The sequence below is a fragment of the Podarcis erhardii genome (assembly GCF_964252035.2).
Source record: "Podarcis erhardii genome assembly, chromosome: W".
NCBI classification, from domain to species: domain Eukaryota; kingdom Metazoa; phylum Chordata; class Lepidosauria; order Squamata; family Lacertidae; genus Podarcis; species Podarcis erhardii.
The window spans coordinates 17,626,122-17,639,024 of NC_138506.1; the positions used below are offsets into that span (position 1 = coordinate 17,626,122).

Consider the following 12,903-nt stretch of genomic DNA (forward strand, 5'->3'; position numbering starts at 1 on the left):
CCATTCTTCTTTCGTTGGTAGTTCTTCTTGCTTCCATTTTTGTGCCAATAATATTCTTGCTGCAGTCATTGCATATAAAAACAACTTACAATCCTGTCTATTAATATCACCTCCTACAATGCCAAGTAAAAATGCTTCTGGTTTCTTAATCAATGTATATTTCAACATCTTTTTCATCTCATTATATATCATTTCCCGGAAGCTTTTCACTTTTTTACATTCCCACCACATGTGATAAAAAGGTCCTTCCTTTTCTTTACTTTTTCAACATTTATTACTTATTTTATACATTTTAGCTAATTTTACTGGGGTAATATAACACCTATACATCATTTTCATCACATTTTCTTTCAAAGCATTGCATGCAGTAAATTTTAATCCTTCCTTCCACAGTTTCCCCCAATCTTTTAACTGTATATTATACCCAAAATCTTTGGCCCAGTGTATCATAACCGACTTTACCTCTTCATCTTTCAAATGCCATTCAAGCAGCAATTTATACATTTTAGACAAAAAAAATTATTTATTATTCAATACATCAATTTCAAATTTTGATTTGTTATCATCAAATCCTTTTCCCCTCAAATCCTGTTTAAACATTTCATTGACTTGGCAATAGTGCAGCCAATCACTTACATATTCTTTAACCTAAAAGAATAACCACTTTAACCCAAGTGGTTAGCACGCTGTCCACCAGCCCAAAGAGTGCCGGATTGTCTGTGTGCCGCTTGTTCGCTTATGGTAGTCTGTTGTAACATACACAGAGCTACTCTCTCAACCGGAAAGGAGAGTAGAACACTTCAAAATGAATAAATTAATCAGCCACAGTGATACGTTGTGGTCTTAATATTGATCCCTTAATTGGTCTAGGGGTTTTCAATTCAGCTATGCAGTTGTTCCTCGCAATATTGACTTGATAAAATGCTTATGGCCTTGAGAGGTAGTGCCTGGCCCATGGTCACTCAGTGAGCTTCATGGCCTGCTGTGGATTTGGACCCTGGTCTGCCCAGTCTTAGTTCAACACTCTTAGCGCTACCTTTTACTGAAGAAAATAAACTTGTTCAGAAACAGCATAGTCAAAGAGCATGCACCGAGTGCTCCTAGCAGCCTTCTTCGTCTTCCCAGAGGCACAGCTCTTAGTTACTGATTAACTGGAGTCCTGGAGCCACTTAGGCTTGACAGATTTGTGTAGCCCTCGTAGGCCGCGCTGCCTAGGCCTGGCCTGCTTCTGCTCTCAAGAACCTTTGTCTCCTGACAAAACCTCAGCCCTGTCCTTAAGCGCTTAGCCATCTTCTGGGTTCTTGGGACAGGAGCATGCAGCTAAAGTGTCCCATCCTTGCTGCTCCTCACCAGTTCAGAGTCAGGCAGGTCTTTGGCCAATTTGTGGCGATGCATCAACTTTGATGTGATCGAGAGAAGTGAAGCTACTGTGGAACCATTGCTCTGCCAAGTCCTCAAGGGGCGGTACAGAGTTCTCCTCCCTCCCACTTAGTCCCACAGCCACGCTGAGAGGCAGGGACTGGGCATTCAGCGAGCTTCACGCCTAGTATGGATTTGGACCCTGGTCTGCCCAGTCTTAGTTCAACACTCTTGCCACTACCTGTCAGAGGAACTGGCAAAAAGCCACAGAAAAAGATTTTGCCAGGATACAACAGTCTCTCAATCTGTGCACTTTTGCCCATGCTAGACCCCAGCAATGCTTATGCAGCTGCAGTAAAAGAGCCAGGATGCTTCCTTGGATGTTTGAGCATGGGCCATACTGGAGATCTAACTCCTTTTTGTGTCTCTCCTCCTGCTGTAGGTCCGAGGGCGGCTTCCAAAGAAGCTACTGGGTAAGTTTGTTTTACTTAAAGTCTTTGGAAAAGAGGTGGACAATATTGACGCTGCTTCTGTGCAGTCGCTTTGACTGTGAGCCCGATCGAGATGCACAACAGTGCACTGCCGCCTTGGGCAAACGAGAAGCTATGGAGGGATCATGCAACTTTTTCTTCTTTTCAAAGTTTGCACTTCAAGACTTTTATTTTTTAAAAAAATCCCCTTTGCAAATTCGAGAAGTTTCCCCATGTTGTGCCTCAGCATTTGACACTGCTTCTGTGCAACCTCACCAGTGCACTGTGCTCACTAGAAAGACTCCCTTAAAAACCCATTCTTTGCCAAACTCATTTTGGCACCAATGCTCTCCCTGATGACAACAACAACAACAACAACAACAACAACAACGATTTATTATTTATATCCCACCCATCTGGCTGGGCTACCCCAGCCACTCTGGGCGGCTTCCAACAAAATATGAAAATACAGTAATCCATCAAACATTAAAAGCTTCCCTAAACAGGGCTGCCTTCAGATGTCTTCTAAAAGTCTGGTAGTTGTTGTTCTCTTGGACATCTGGTGGGAGGGTGTTCCACAGGGCAGGTGCCACCACCGAGAAGGCCCTCTGCCTGGTTCCCTGTAACTTGGCTTCTCACAGCGAGGGAACCTCCAGAAGGCCCTTGGAGATGGACCCAGGTGTCCGGGCAGAACAATGGGGGTGGAGATGCTCCTTCAGGTATACTGGACCGAGACCGTTTAGGGCTTTAAAGGTCAGCATCAACACTTTGAATTGTGCTCGGAAACGTACTGGGAGCCAATGTAGGTCTTTCAAGACAGGTGTTATGTGGTCTCGGCAGCCGCTCCCAGTCACCAGTCTAGCTGCCGCGTTCTGGATTAATTGCAGTTTCCGAGTCACCTTCAAAGGTAGCCCCATGTAGAGCACATGGCAGTAGTCCAAGCGGGAGATAACTAGAGCATGCACCACTCTGGCAAGACAGTCTGCAGGCAGGGAGGGTCTCATCCTGTGTAGCAGATGGAGCTGGTAAACAGCTGCCCTGGACACAGAATTGACCTGCGCCTCCGTGGACAGCTGAAGGAGAAAAATAATCATTTCCTTAATAACATTTTAAATAGCGTATTTAACTAAAACAATAAAATTATAGCATATGTATCCATGTTTGTTAACTGATGTGGTTAAACGTGGGGGTTTTTTGTTAAAAACCCCCAAAAAAACTTAGACTGAGTTTTAGCACACATGAAAGACTTAAAACAAATACTTCTTTCCTGATGAATAGCCTTTGGACTATAATGTAACTTAAATAGAAAACTATCTTTAGAAAGATCTTTCCTCCAAAAGCATTTTATTTTAAAAATCCAATTTAAATAAAAAACAGATTTTTTAATTATTCTTTTTTAAATCATTGATTTTTATCCACCCTGTTGGGTGTACACATTGAATGTGTCATACCTGGAAAATACCTCTTGCAAGAGCAGCCATAGGAGGTGCACTCTAGTAGAGGCAACTCCAATGAATTTCATTTAAGATTTCCCATCGTCCTCAGCTTGGCTATGTGCCCTGGTTCTTCTTGAAGAAGAGACATTCATCATGAGTTCTTCCCTTCTCCTTATCAGACTCTTGTATAAAGAGGACTGTCAAGGTAGGGAAAGATGCTCCACCTCGTAATAATCCTAATTGTTTTAGCTAATCTCTTGGCTGAAAGATAGAAAACTAATAGTTGTGTGCCTGCTTCTTAGCCTAATCCTGTTTCTTCCCACGTGAATGCAGTTCTATAGAGTAACACGAAAGACACCCTAACTCAGGCTTCCTCAACCTCGGCCCGTCCGATGTTTTGAGACAATAATTCCCATCCTCCCTGACCACTGGTCCTGCTGGCTAGGGATCATGGGAGTTGTAGGCCAAAAACATCTGGAGGGCCAAGGTTGAGGAAGCCTGCCCTAACTCCTCAAGATGTTGAACTTGCTCCAGCTTCGGAGTACCTGCTATAAAAGAGACAACTCTAAGAAAGTCACGGTGCTCCAAAGCGTCACCAGTTGCATCAAGTTGCTTTAGAGAGAGCATTCATGATCATCCTTATCACATTACAGAATTGCTTGGCGACTAAGCAGGGAGCAGCACACGGAGATGAGGGGGGAAGCAAGTACTCTGCAGCCTGTGCCTCTCCCATCCCTGTGCATCATGAGTTCAACAAGTACAGAATGTAATGCAACCCAGCACAGCAACAGCAAGAGGGGCAGTCGCAACACCTCCGCAAGACCTCCTCATACTCTGGACAAGATGATGGTGGGAACTGCTTCTGAACCCTGTATCCCCTCCTCCTCCGCCTCCGCCTCCCTGCCACACAGCCTTAATGATAGAAGTATGGATGTGGAAGTAGTTGACCTCACTTGCGAAACTTCAGAACCTATAGTTGTTGATCTTACGCAAGACGATTCTCTTGTGCTTGTTGGAGAGAGTGGGCAGCAGCCCAATAGAGAGTTCAGACCTCAACCATTGTCTGACAGCCTCATATTTAGTGGTGGTGGTGGTGGTGGTGATAGCAGACACACACAGAGTGGTGCTCTTGCCACTAGAAAGCTCCCCAGAGAAGTGGGAAGGAGGGAATTTGCAAGATCCTCAGGCACTTTGAGTTGTGGAATTTGCATAGACAGCTTTGCAGAGATTGTGCAAAGCGGACGGCTTATAGTGTCAACAACATGTGGCCACATCTTCTGTAGTCAGTGCCTCAGCAATTTCCTTAGGTATGCTAACTTTTGCCCAATTTGTAGGAGGCATCTCACTCCAAAGGAGTATCATCCAATTTATATGTGAAGACATGGGTGTTCCTGAACACAGTCTAATGTGGCCTTCATAAACATGAGTGAACTCCAAAGAACACACCAAGTACAGTATATATGACTTCAATATGACAGTTAGCAATTTCACTTTTTCCCAGTTGGCCTCCTTATAGTCCAGTTGTACTGTTTCAGCTTCGTTTTGCGTTAAGGTTTTTGCAGCTCACATTTTTTGAGGTCTGTAGACGTTTGAAGAACAGCTTGGAGGATATGTCTGCTGCTGCCACATTGCTTTGTGCCAATATCTCATTTCTGTTCTAGTTCTGTTGCTGCTTTGAGAAAAGACTGATGTCGAGTGAACTCATCTATTCAAGACTAGGCTAGTCATAGTCATCTATGATAATACAACCTGCAGCTTCTTTTTGCAATTTGCCTTGTAAAAAACCAAAGCCAACCACTCACCGGTGGAAGTCTGTTCCACATCTACTTGCTTTCTAGTGGCAAACCCCTCTTTCTGTTGATGTAGCCCTAATAAAGACCAAGGTTTATACAACACTGTGGCTCATTTCTAACGCTGCATGCATAAATGGTTTATTACAAAGAACTCTGGGTGGTCCGAGTCTTCTCTTGAAGAGAATACAGCCATCATGTTAGACCTGAGCAGCTTTCCCTGTCCAGGCATGTGCTTAAGGAGCAATTCATAGTGGAGTCCGTACCGAGGTTGCCACGTGGGGCAGAATCCAATGGAGATGAGCTAAGCCATTTATGTGAAACACTCCTCAAATGGCTGGAAGAGGATAAAGTAATTCTCTGCTTTTCAGAAACGCTTTGCTGTGGGGAAGCTGCACCCATAGGGCCATGTTTCAAGCAGCAAGCATGTAAGACTTGAACCTCGCATGATGAAGTCAACTTGAGTTGCGGTGACTCCCTTTCTCAGCCCTGTCACGTAGTCATAGTGGAACTATGAATGGCTTGACCTGTTGAACTTTGGGATGCTGCTCTACTAATAGGTCTAATTGCTTTAAAACGTTTTATGTTGATAACTCTTAAATGAAAGACTTTCTCTTAAATGTATAAAAAATGCCTTCCAGTAGCACCTTAGAGACCAACTAAGTTTGTTCTTGGTATGAGCTCTCGTGTGCATGCACACTTCTTCAGATACATGAGCACACAAAAGCTCATACCAATCACAAACTTAGTTGGTCTCTAAGGTGCTACTGGAAGGCATTTTTTTATTTCGTTTCGACTACGGCAGACCAACACGGCTACCTACCTGTATCTTAAATGTATGCCAGCCAATCTTCCGTTGGTAGAAAACATGGGCTATCCAGCTAATCAGCAGCATCTCACCAGGCCTTAATCGGCTGCGGTGAATCTCATAATATTTCCCCCCATGTTTCTTGTTTATTCAATTTTAAGGAGTCTCGCAACATAGTGAAACCTCACCCGTGACAGCTTGGAGGGCCAGTGTTACGCTTCCAGTTCAGCACTGGATTGAACACCTTTTTTAAAAGGGAGGCTTCCTTAGTCTCCCCGCAGCCTGCTGCAGGGGCCTAGCTGCACACACCCCATATTAGACTTGCACATAGCCTGGCAATCATGTGGCATGGTTAGGACTTCCACAGATGGCATTGTCTCTGTGAACATGGGCTGTGGAGATCAAATCCTCTGTGCAAATGTGTCTGGTGTTACCAGAACCTATATGCACCCCCAGCTTTCGAGGGGAGCTTAAGACAGAGTGCTCAACGGAAGGTCATTTCCATTCATCCCTACCATCACCGTTTCTGTTCTGTTTGCACAGACACTCTTACTGAAGAACAAATGACACTTTGCCCAGGGAGGGACCTTGGTAATATGGTGCCCTCCTGGTGCCTTCCAAAAGCCAGGCAGGGGAGAGGTCAGGCTTGGGGAAGGATGCACAAGGCTCTGGTGGGGTCCTAGAGCCCTCTCATCTCAGTCCCAAAGCTGGGAGAGTGCTAACTAGGCTTGGGGAAGGAGGCAGGAAGGCTCCCTTCTGGGCCCCACATCCTGTGCTGGGGAAGAGCTTCACTGCCCTAAATCCACCTCTGCTTTGCCTCGTGTTTCAGTCACCATGAAGGCATTTTACCCATTGGAGAAAGTTGCACAATGTATTTTGGAGGTCACTTCTTTGAGTCGTGATGGGAAAAACTGAATTTCTGTGCAGAATCCTTAATGCGCACCAAACTGGAGGGGTACAGCAAGCACTACTGTTGGACGATGCTGTATGGAACCTAACACTTCACCAGTCTAGTCGTTGCATAAAAGTTCTAGCAAAACTATGTGTTCGGGTGCCTCGACCCTTACACAGTTTCCTGAATCCTTGCAGTGATCGGTTTTTTTGGGGGGTGGGGGTGAGTTGTCTGGTGGCAGATGAAAAACGGCACCCAAGTTAGCAAAATGCAGTAACCAAAACTACATCTGCATAATGGACTGTTCTTGACGGTAGGCAGCAATTGCCATGTGATACCATGACAAGGATAGGAGAATATTTAGCAAGTGAGTCAGAGCTTACAGTTGCCATATTCAGATGGGTTATTACATGCTCTTGTTTGACTTGAGACTGGACACCTCCCCCACAGGACACTACACTATTACTTTTGGGGTACATAAATAAGAGGAGGAATAGTTGGCAGAATTCTCTGCTAGGTTTTGTGACCTCTGCCATTTCTCAAGGACAGGGTCACAGACATCTGAACACAATTGACCTGCATTTAATAAGAAATGAGTTCTTAAAGGACTGTCAGCGTTTATTTGTGGTTTTCCTTTGGTGATGTAGATATAATTCATGTTTGTGAGGTGCCCCCTCCCTTTTTACGTGCTCCTGGCTCCTAGTCAAGTAACCAGTTCATGTTCTGTAATTCACACAGAAATCTTCAGCACCACAGGGCAGGTGTATCTGGTACTGAACACTTTTTGCCTGAACAGATTTCAGAAAAACACAACAGCTCTTGGTATTCAACGTTACCTGTTTAGTTACTCTACTCTGAATCATAGTGAGTGCAAGGGTGTTGTAATCTATGTATTCACACATCACCATCGACTTTCTGACTTTTTTTAAAAAAAATAATATTTATTAAGTTTTCAACAAGAAAAAGGTTACAAAACAGTAAAAGGAAAACACAAAAAATACAAAAACCAAAAGTAGACATAAAAAGAAAAAAGAAAAAAAATTAAAAAATCCCTCTTTCTGATATCTTACCACTCATTTACTTATTTTCATGACTTCCTCACACCTCCCTTTTTTGTATTCCATTTAAAAATTTGTTCAGCAAATCCATACCCTCTTAGTTTACCCTTAATTGTTTATCCTCACATATTATAACTTCAAATTTTCATTTAATATCAATCCATTCTTACATATTCTTATTATACCTTATTACTAGAACCACTTCGTTTCATTCCAACGTCATTAACATTCAATAATTTTACAGTATTTCTGTAGATAGATTTTAAATTTCTTCCAATCTTCTTCCACCAACTCTTCTCCCTGGTCTCGGATTCTGCCAGTCATTTCCGCCAATTCCATATAGTCCATTACTTGCATCTGCCATTCTTCCAAGGTGGGTAGGTCTTGTGTCTTCCAATGCTTTGTGAGGAGTTTTCTTGCTGCTGTTGTTGCATACATAAAGAAAGTTCTATCCTTCTTTGGCACCAATTGGCCGACCATGCCCAGGAGAAAGGCCTCTGGTTTCTTCAGGAAGGTATATTTAAATACCTTTTTCATTTCATTATAGATCATCTCCCAGAAAGCCTTAATCTTTGGACACGTCCACCAAAGGTGAAAGAATGTACCTTCGGTCTCTTTACATTTCCAACATTTACAATCGGGCAAATGATAGATTTTTGCAAGCTTGACTGGTGTCATGTACCACCTGTATATCATTTTCATAATATTCTCTCTTAGGGCATTACATGCCGTAAATTTCATACCTGTGGTCCACAACTGTTCCCAGTCAGCAAACATAATGTTATGTCCAACATCTTGTGCCCATTTAATCATAGCAGATTTTACCGTTTCATCCTGAGTATTCCATTTCAACAGCAAGTTATACATTCTTGATAGTATCTTAGTTTTGGGTTCTAGTAGTTCTGTTTCCAATTTTGATTTTTCCACCTGGAAGCCAATTTTTTTATCCAAATTGTAGGCCTCCCTTATTTGAAAATAGTGAAGCCAATCTCGCACTTTATCTTTAAGCTTCTCAAAACTCTGCAATTTCAGTTTATCACCCTCCTGTTCCAGAATCTCCCAATATTTTGGCCAATTGGCCTCCATATTGAGTTTTTTCAGAGCCTTCGCTTCCATAGGTGATAGCCACCTTGTGGTTTTATTTTCAAGTAAGTCTTTATACCTTATCCAGACATTAAACAATGCTCTTCTGACAATATGATTTTTAAATGCCTTATGTGCTTTAACCTTGTCATACCACAGATATGCATGCCACCCAAAAACATTATCAAAACCTTCTAAATCCAAAATATCTGTGTTCTCAAGAAGCAGCCATTCTTTCAACCAGCAAAATGCTGCTGATTCATAGTACAATTTAAGGTCCGGCAGGGCAAATCCACCTCTATCCTTTGCATCAGTAAGTATCTTAAATTTTATTCTGGACTTCTTGCCCTGCCAGACAAATCTAGAGATATCTCTCTGCCACTTCTTGAAACAGTCCGTCTTGTCCATAATTTGCAATGATTGGAACAAAAACAGCATTCTTGGCAATACATTCATTTTAATAACAGCAATTCGGCCAAGCAAGGAAAGCTTCAAACTTGACCATATTTCAAGATCTTTTTTCACTTCTGACCAACATTTCTCATAGTTATCTTTAAACAAATTCACATTCTTAGCAGTCATGTTCACCCCCAGATATTTTACTTTTTTTACCAATGTTAAACCTGTCTCCTTCTGAAACCTCTCTTTCTCGATCAGTGTTAAATTTTTCTCAAGAACCTTAGTTTTTAACTTATTCAATTTAAATCCTGCCACCTGAACAAATTCCTGGATTAATTCCAATACCCTTTTAGTACTAGATTCTGGCTCCTGTAATGCCAATACTAAGTCATCTGCAAAGGCTTTAAGTTTGTACTGTTTGACTCCGACCTGAATACCTTTGATCAGTTGGTCCCTTCTAATCATATTTAACAGGACCTCCAGGACCGAAATAAAAAGCAATGGGGAAATTGGGCAGCCTTGCCGTGTCCCTTTCTCCATCTTAAATTCTTCTGTCACCACGTTATTGACTATCAGTTTAGCCTTTTGTTCTGAGTAAATTGCACCTATACCATTTTCATAGCCTTGACCAACCCCCATCCCCTGAAGATTTTTCTTCATAAAGCTCCAAGATATATTGTCGAAAGCTTTCTCTGCATCTACAAATATCAAAACTGCTTTTGTATTTATATTCACTTGCAACTTCTCCAGAATATTGCTTATGTTTCTCGTATTGTCAGACAAGTGTCTACCAGGGAGAAAGCCAGCTTGATCTTTATGTATCTCCTCCACTAATACTTTTTTCAATCTTTTAGCCAATATATCTGCAAAAATTTTGTAATCCACATTAAGCAGGGATATGGGGCGGTAGTTCTTAAGTTGTGCCTTTTCAGACTCGGTTTTCGGTATAAGTGTAATATAAGCTTCCTTCCACGACTCTGGCGCTTTTTTCCCCTCCAGAATTTCATTGCAAACCTCCTTTAGTGGTTGAATTAACCAATCTTTCAAGGATCTATAGTATTTAGAGGTTAAACTGTCCGGCCCTGGAGATTTACCCAACTGCATGTTCTGAATGGCACCTTCCACCTCCTGTTCAGTTATTTTATAATTCAGCAGTAGCTTGTTTTCTTGAGAAATTTTTTGTAATCCATTAGTTTTCAAAAAATGGTCTATGTCAATCTCTTTCTGTGGACCTTGTGTGTAAAGTTGTTTAAAGTATCTCTGGAAGCAGTTTCTAATCTCCTGAGGATTCTGTATATTCTTTCCTTCCACTTCCAAATTTGTAACAGTATTTAGCTTTTGTCTTTTTTTATCTGCCACGCTAACAGTTTCCCACATTTATTAGCCGATTCAAATGTCTTTTGTCTCATCTGTTTAATTTTCCATTCTATTTCCTGATTTATCATTTTCATATATTGTACTTGATATAGCTTTATTTCTCTCAGAATCTCTTGCGACTTTGGTTTCGCTCTTAGTTTCTTCTCACCTTCTTTTATTTTCTCCAAAATTTTATCTTTTTTCTCATTTTGAGTTCTCTTCTTTATTGCATTCTGTTGAATCAGAAACCCTCTCATAACCGCTTTACTTGCGTCCCAGATTACTCTTTTTTCGACGGTGGTTTTCATGTTTATCTCGAAGTAATCTCTCAAGATTTTTTTGGGCCTTCTTGGTAATCTCTGAATCTCTAAACAGGGTGTCATTCATCCTCCATCTAAAGGAACCAATTGGTGTTAGTTTCATCTCCATTCTCACAGGGTTACGGTCGGAGCAAGTTTTAGGGCAAATTTCCATTTTCGAATCTTGGGAGCCATTCCTCTGGTTATCCAGATTTGGTCAATTCTTGTCCATGTCATTTTGGCTTCAGAAAAGAAAGTCCCCTCTCTACCCAGGGGATTCTTATTTCTCCAGGTATCAATTAGGTCCATATTGTCTGTCATCTCAAAAAAAGTTTTTGGTAGTCTTCCATCTTTAGTAACTACCTGTCTTTGTGACTTATCCATATTTGTAGACACCACTCCGTTCATATCTCCCATCATAATAATGTTACAGTCCATGTGGTCCAACAATGTCTCATGCAGTTTCTTAAAAAATTCAGATTTCCCCTCATTTGGTGCGTAAACTCCTACTATCAAGAGTTTCTCTCCTTGAAATTGAATTTCAATTGCCACAAATCTTCCTTGGTCATCTTTAAATATAAATTTTGGTAGTAAACTCTCTTTTGCATAAATCACAACTCCTCTCTTTTTGACCTTATCTGATGAAATAAACTCTTGGCCTAATCTTTTATTGGTCAATACTTTCCTGTGTAGCCTTGTCACATGGGTTTCTTGTAAACAAATCAAGTCCAATTGTTCCTTTTTCAACAGGTGAAAGACTTTTTTCCTCTTATCCGGGGAATTGAGGCCGCGAATATTCCAACTTAATATCTGCAGAGACATGGTGTAGTTATTTTGCTTTTCCTCTGACTGCTCCTAGTAGTTGTTTTTGTTCTGTCGGTGGTGTCACTTTCTCTGATTTGTCCAATCCCAAAGAAGGCCTTGCTGGGTCTAGTATTCCTGGTTTTAATGCTTTTGGCTCTTCTTCTTCCTCAGCTTCTTTTTGTAGGTTTTCTCCGTGATCTCTCAAAAATCTCTCTTTGTCCTCCACTGATCTTATTTTGATTTTTCTCCCTTTGTAGGTAAAAGAAAGACCTTGGGGAAACTCCCACCTGAATGCAACTCTGTTGCTTCTTAACAGGGCCACTAAGTCTCCGTAGTTAACCCTAAGATCCAATAGATGTTTTGGAATGTCCTTAAAAATTTCTATTCTTGAATCTTCTATTTCCAAGGATTTCTCGTAATGGAGACTCAGTATTTTATCTCTCTCTTCTTTTGTTCGAAGAGTGATCAAGCAGTCTCTCACCCTGTTCTTTCTCCCCCCTTTTCCAAGTCTGAAGGCACTTACTATCTTAAAATCTTGTTTATCTGAATCAAGGTTCCAAAAATCTTCAAATTCCTGTGTAAGATAACCACTTAGGTTGTCTTTCTCAAGTTCTGGTACAGCCCTGATCCTCAGATTAGTCTGTTTTTCCTTCAGTTCAATCATAGACAATAGCGACCTGTGGTCCTCTAACTGTTTACTTATCGGCGGTATCTTTTCCTCTACAGCCAGTACCTTTTCCTTTGCTTCTTCTGCTATTTTTCTATTTAATGTAGATTCTTGCAGCAGCCTGTCAATAGCCTCTGTATTGGAATTCACCTTCTGCCCCAGGTTGTTAATACTTGTAGTATTTTGGTCAATTTTAATTGATGCATCAGCAACTTGATTACTTAATTTTTCCAAGGATTCAAATATTTTGTTTAGTGCTGAAGATAGTCCCTCTTCAGATGCCATTCCTTTTGGCCCAACCTGCACAAGATCTTCCCCTTCTGGTACAGAAGGGCCAGATGCTGATTGTCTACACTGCTGCAGTCTATTTTTAGCCGATCTTGTCGTTTTTTCCTGAGGCAAATTTGCCATCGCCCTGTGTCTGAGGATCAAGGTCACTCCCACGGCCCAGACTTGTTTTGCAGTGGAAATTTCCCTGGCCA

General features: G+C 41.6%; 1 pseudogene across 1 annotated transcript; it reads left to right on the top strand.

Moving 5' to 3' along the window:
• The first annotated feature begins 3,877 nt into the window (after nt 1-3,877).
• On the top strand, nt 3,878-5,142 carry LOC309333230 (E3 ubiquitin-protein ligase RNF4 pseudogene; annotated as a pseudogene). Its single transcript has one exon. The product of its transcript is annotated as an E3 ubiquitin-protein ligase RNF4 pseudogene (transcript).
• Nucleotides 5,143-12,903: the final 7,761 nt, after the last annotated feature.